Raw genomic sequence first — 6,145 nt, 5'->3', positions numbered from 1 at the left:
CCCAATTAAGGTACCTAGACCCCCCCCCCACGGCACTGCTCAGCACAGGGGGTGATGCTCCCCCAAAATTGCCCCTCTTTACACCCATTTTACAAGTGTGATATCGGGCACAAGGTCCAACCCCCCCAGAATCGGAGAACTCGTTCACTAAACTTGTTCCTATTAAGGTTCTGGGTCAATGTCCTAGGCTGGCACTGCCCCCTGCTGGCTGTTGATTAGTGAGCGCCCACCTCACTGCTGCACAACCTTGGGGCGGCCAATCCTCAAACACAACTTCGCACAAAGACTCGGCGCCCTGGTGCTCGTGTCCCAGAGTCGATCTGTTCCCCAGCACACAAACCCTGGGGCCTTCGGTTTATGCATTTAGCTTTTATCATAAATTGAAGGAGAAGGAGGCAACGTGAGGGAGCGAGGATCAGGGGTGGATCAGGGACAGGAGCCGAGGCCCTCATTGTCTCTACCCCACCAGTCGCACATATTCAACAATAGAGGAGGTGGCCCTTCGGCCCATCGCATCAGTGCTGGCTCTCTGAAAGAGCTCTCCTTTCAGTCCCATTCACCTGCTGTTTCCTATGCTGGGGGAGTCCAGAACAAGGGGGCTTAACCTTACAATTAGAGCCGGGTCGTTCAGGAGCGATGTCAGGAAGCACTTCTTCACACAAAGGGTGGTGGAAATCTGGAACTCTCTCCCCCAAAAAACTGTTGAGGCTGGGGGTCAATTGGAAATGTCAAAACTGAGATTGATAGATTTTTATTGAGTAAGGGTATTAAAGGATATGGAGCCATGGCAGGTAAATGGAGTTAAGATAAAGTTCAGCCACGATCTAATTGAATGGTGGAACAGGCTCGAGGGGCTGAATGGCCTCCTCCTGTTCCCATGTGGCTAATCACAGGGGCTGATGGGCTGAATGGGGAAAGTGAATGGGACGGAGGGGCAAGCGATTTCAGAGTGAGGGTATCAGGAGGCAATGGGCCAAATGGCCTCCTTCTGTGCAGTGCAAGTCTAAAGTCCCGGGTCTGTCGCCTGGGCCTCCTTCAGTCTGCCTCCAGGAGGCCGCGAGGTGGCTCCCGGTACTGAGGCAAGTGGTTGAGGGGAGGGGGGGTGGTTAAAGGAGGGCCTCGCGGTCAGTGGGAAGGGATGGATGCCGGGGACGGGGGAGACCTAAACTTCCCTGGTGGGCCCAGAGAAGAACACAAGAACTAGGAACAGGAGCAGGCCACGCGGCCCCTCGAGCCCGCTCCGCCGCACGAGCCCGCTCCCCCTCACGGCCCCTCGAGCCCGCTCCGCCGCACGGCCCCGCTCCCCCTCGAGCCCGCTCCGCCGCACGGCCCCTCGAGCCCGCTCCGCCGCAAGGCCCCGCTCGGCTGCACGGCCCCGCTCCCCCTCGAGCCCGCTCCGCCGCACGGCCCCGCTCCCCCTCGAGCCCGCTCCGCCGCACGGCCCCGCTCCCCCTCGAGCCCGCTCCGCCGCACGGCCCCGCTCCCCCTCGAGCCCGCTCCGCCGCACGGCCCCGCTCCCCCTCGAGCCCGCTCCGCCGCACGGCCCCTCGAGCCCGCTCGGCCCCTCGCGCCCGCTCCGCCGCACGGCCCCTCGGGCCCGCTCCGCCGCACGGCCCCTCGAGCCCGCTCCGCCGCACGGCCCCTCTCCACCGCTCGGCCCCCGCTCGGCCCCTCGAGCCCGCTCCGTCGCACGGCCCCTCGAGCCCGCTCCGTCGCACGGCCCCTCGAGCCCGCTCCGCCGCACGGCCCCTCGAGCCCGCTCCGCCGCACGGCCCCTCGAGCCCGCTCCGCCGCACGGCCCCTCGAGCCCGCTCCGCCGCACGGCCCCTCGAGCCCGCTCCACCGCACGGCCCCTCGAGCCCGCTCCACCATTCAATAAGACCATGGCTGATCTTCGACCTCAAATCCACTTACCCGCCCGATCCCCATATCCCTCGATTTCCTTTAGGGAAAGAGGCTCTCCTGTTCCTCCTGGCCCCACACGTAAAAGGATGAAAATCTGGTCACCTCTGCCAGCCTCTCCTGGCCTCAGACCCGCCTCCGGTCAGGCCCATTCTGTACATTTAAAAGAAAGGGCCCAGCACCAGGCCCCAATTGCGGTTGGACATATTCCTGCAGGTTTCATCACATGACTTACGCACTCGGTCAAATAGCCTTTCCCCACCTGGCCTTCACTATTTTTATAATTAATAAACCAAAAAAACACCGGTGGTGGAGGGAGTGAATGTTTAAGGTGGTGGATGAGGTGCCAATCAAGCGGGCTGCTTTGTCCTGGATGGTGTCGAGCTTCTTGAGTGTTGTTGGAGCTGCACTCATCCAGGCAAGTGGAGAGTATTCCATCACACTCCTGACTTGTGCCTTGTAGATGGTGGAAAGGCTTTGGGGAGTCAGGAGGTGAGACACTCACCGCAGAATACCCAGCCTCTGGCCTACTCTTGTAGCCACAGTATTTATGTGGCTGGTCCAGTTAAGTTTCTGGTCAATGGTGACCCCCCAGGATGTTGACGGTGGGGGGATTCCTGGAGAGACCTGGGGGTATATGTGCACAAATCATTGACGGTGGCAGGGCCGGTTGAGAAAGCGGTTAAAAAAAAACCACACAGGGTCCTGGGCTTCATAAATAGAGGTATAGAGTACAAAAGCAAGGAAGTTATGAAGAATCTTTATAAAACCCTGCTTTGACCTCAACTGGAGTATTGTGTCCAATTCTGGACACCGCACTTTAGGAAGACTGTGAAGGCCTTAGAGAGGGTGCAGAAAAGATTTACAAGAATGATTCCAGGAATGAGGGACTTCAGTTAAATGGATAGACTGGAGAAGCTGGGGTTGTTCTCCTTAGAGCAGAGAAGATTGAGAGGAGATTTGATGGAGATGTTCAAAATCATGAGGGGTCTGGACAGAGAGAAACTGTTCCCATTGGCGGAAGGGTCGAGAACCAGAGAGGACACAGATTTAAGGCGACATGAGGAAAAATGTTTTTACGCAGCAAGTGGTTAGGATCTGGAATGCGCTGCCTGAAAGGGTGGTGGAGGCAAACTCAATCATGGCTTTCAAAAGGGAGTTGGATAAGTACTACAGCGAAAGGGCAGGGGAGTGGGACTAGCGGAAATGCTCGCAGAGACCTGGCACGACGTGCTGAATGGCCCCCTCCTGTGCTGTAACTATTCTATGAGGTAACGCCATTGAGTGTCAAAGGGAAGTGGTTAGACTTTCTTGTAGATGGTCACTGCCTGGCACTTAGAGCAAATGTTACTTGTCATGCATCAGCCCAAGCCTGAAAGTTGTCTTGCTGCATGTGAGCACGGAGTGCGTCATTACCGGAGGAGTTGCGATGGGAGTTGAACACCCCCACTTGACCTTATGTTGGAGGGAAGGTCATTGATGAAGCAGCTGAAGATGTTTGGGCCTGGGACACTGCCCTGAGGAACTCCTGCAGCGATGTCCTGGGGCTGAGATGATTGACCTCCAACCGCCACAACCCTCTTCCTTTGTGCAAGGTCTGACTCCAGCCAGTTTAACTGGGAGCTTTTCTTGTTTTCTCCACCCCGCTGCCCTGGAGACTCATTATTCATTCACAGGATGTGGGCATCGCTGGAAAGTCAAGCATTTATTGCCCATCACCAATTACCATCGAGAAGGTGGCTTGCTGGAGGGCAGTTAAGAGTCAACTACACTGTTCTGGATCTGGAGTCACATAGAAAACATAGAAGATAGGAGCAGGAGGAGGCCATTCGGCCCCTCGCGCCTGCTCCGCCATTCAATGAGATCATGGCTGATCATCCAAATTCAGTACCCTGTCCCTGCCTTCTCCCCATATCCCTTGATCCCTTTAGCCTTAAGAAATATATCTAACTCCTTCTTGAATATATTTAATGAATTGGCCTCAACTGCCTTCTGCGGTAGACAATTCCACAGGTTCACCACTCTCTGGGTGAAGAAATTCCTCCTCATCTGCCCTAAATGGCTTACCCCTTATCCTTAGACTGTGACCCCTGGTTCTGGACTCCCCAACCATCAGGAACATCCTTCCTGCATCTAGTCCTGTTAAGTTTCAATGAGATCCCCTCTCATTTCTTCTAAACTCCAGCGAATATAAGACCAATCGACCAATTCTCTCCTCATAAGTCATTCCTGCCATCCCAGATATCAGTCTGTTGAATCTTCGTTGCACTCCCTCCATGGTAAGAACATCCTTCCTCAGATAAGGCAACCAAAACTGTACAATACTCAAGGTGTGGTCTCACCAAGGCCCTGTACAACTGCAAGACATCCTTGTTCCTGTACTCGAACCCTCTTGCTACGAAGGCCAACATACAATTTGCCTTCTTAACCGCCTGCTGCACCTGCATGCTTACCTTCAGCGACTGGTGCACAAGGACACCCAGGTCTCGTTGCACGTCCCCTTCTCCCAATCTATTGCCAGTCAGATAATAATCTGCCTTCCGGTTTTTGCCACCAAAGTGGATAACCTTGCATTTATCCACATTATACTGCATCTGCTATGCTTCTGCCCAATCACCCAACCTGTCCAAATCATCCTGGAGTTTCTCGGCATCCTCACAGCACACACGCCCACCCAGCTTTGTGTCGTCTGCAAACTTGGAGATATTACATCTAGTTCCCTCGTCTAGATCATTTATATAGTGAATAGCTGGGGTCAGAGCACCGATCCCTGCGGTACCCCACCAGTCACTGCCTGCCACTCGGGAAAAAGACCCGTTTATTCCAACTCTGCTTCCTGTCTGCCAACCAGTTCTCTATCCAAGTCAGTACCTTACCCCCAATCACATGTGCTTTAACTTTACACGCTAATCTCTTATGCAGGACCTTATCGAAAGCCTTCTGAAAGTCCAAATACACCACATCCACTGGTTCTCCCTTATCTATTCTAGGCCAGACTGAGTAGGGAAGGACATCTGCCATCCTTAAAGAACATTAGTGAACCAGATGGGTTTTTAATGACAATCCAATAGTTTCATGGTCACCATTACTGATCCTCACTTTTTTTTTTTTAATTCCAAATTTATTTATTAACTGAATTTAAATTTCCCAGCTGCCGTGGTGGGAATTGAACTCATGTTACTGGATCATTAGTCCAGGCCTCTGGATTACTAGTCTAGTGACATTACCACTTTACTACCATTCCCATGTAATCCCAGAGGGTGAGTAACCCTAACTCAGTCAGCAGGTGCCCCCTCACCCACATCAGGTTAAGCTTGGAACCCACAGGCAGACAGTGGGACCTCAGTGGGCCAAACCCCGTGGGCCATTCTAACCGTGGGTCAAACCCCGTGGGCCATTCTAACTGTGGGCAAAACCCCGTGGCCCATACCCCGTGGGCCAGCCAGCCTGGTTCCCACCCTGTTGAGTTGGGTTAAAATCAGCCCGTAACAAGATCGATTTAGTCCCCGGTGGAGGGCAGCCATGAGCACTCGGCATGTCCGGGAGCCGAGGGTGCGGCCGGGGCCTCAATGTGCCAACTTCCTGGTCAAAGATGGCCCAGAATCAGTGGGAAGCAGCCACTGGCTGTTGAAAACAGGCAGTTTGGAGGCTGCGGGGGGGGGGGGGGGGGGGGGCAGTAAACAGGCCCCTGGACAAGATCAGTGGGGTTTGGGAAGGAGAATCACACTCGGTATCAACACTAGGGGGACAGCAAGTCAAATTGGATAAATACTCGTTAGCGGGGCTGTGGGACTAATTGAAGAGCTCTGTCAGAGCTCGCACGGCACGATGGGCCAACGGTGCGAGATCAGAAACTTGGCACGTTTGTGCTTGTGCTGGCTATGCTTAACCCCACAGCCTCCACTCGTGTCGGTAACCATCAGTTCCTCATCAAGCACCCACCTCCATTAAAATTGATGCAATCAGCTTCCACCACCTGGTCAGGTCGCGCGTTCCAGATCCCGACAACGGAGGTGAAAATTTCTTCTCTCCGCTCTCAATCTTGTTCCAATGATTTTGAATATCAATCGATTCTATGAAGTAACCAACCAGGATCCAGCGACCAGAATGGGGGTCACCACCCAACCAGCCATGGACAGTCTGCGGCACATCGCTTCAATTTAACTACACCTTCCTCCTCCTCTGTTGTCCAACTCATTGATGAGCTCGCTCAGTTCCAATCTTCCCTAATCAGCCATTGCAT

Source organism: Somniosus microcephalus, chromosome 7 (assembly GCF_052327205.1).
Source record: "Somniosus microcephalus isolate GS21.2 chromosome 7, FLI_Smic_1.0, whole genome shotgun sequence".
NCBI lineage: Eukaryota > Metazoa > Chordata > Chondrichthyes > Squaliformes > Somniosidae > Somniosus > Somniosus microcephalus.
The sequence above is the reverse complement of the archived record's forward strand: the minus strand, read 5'-3'. Positions refer to the sequence as shown.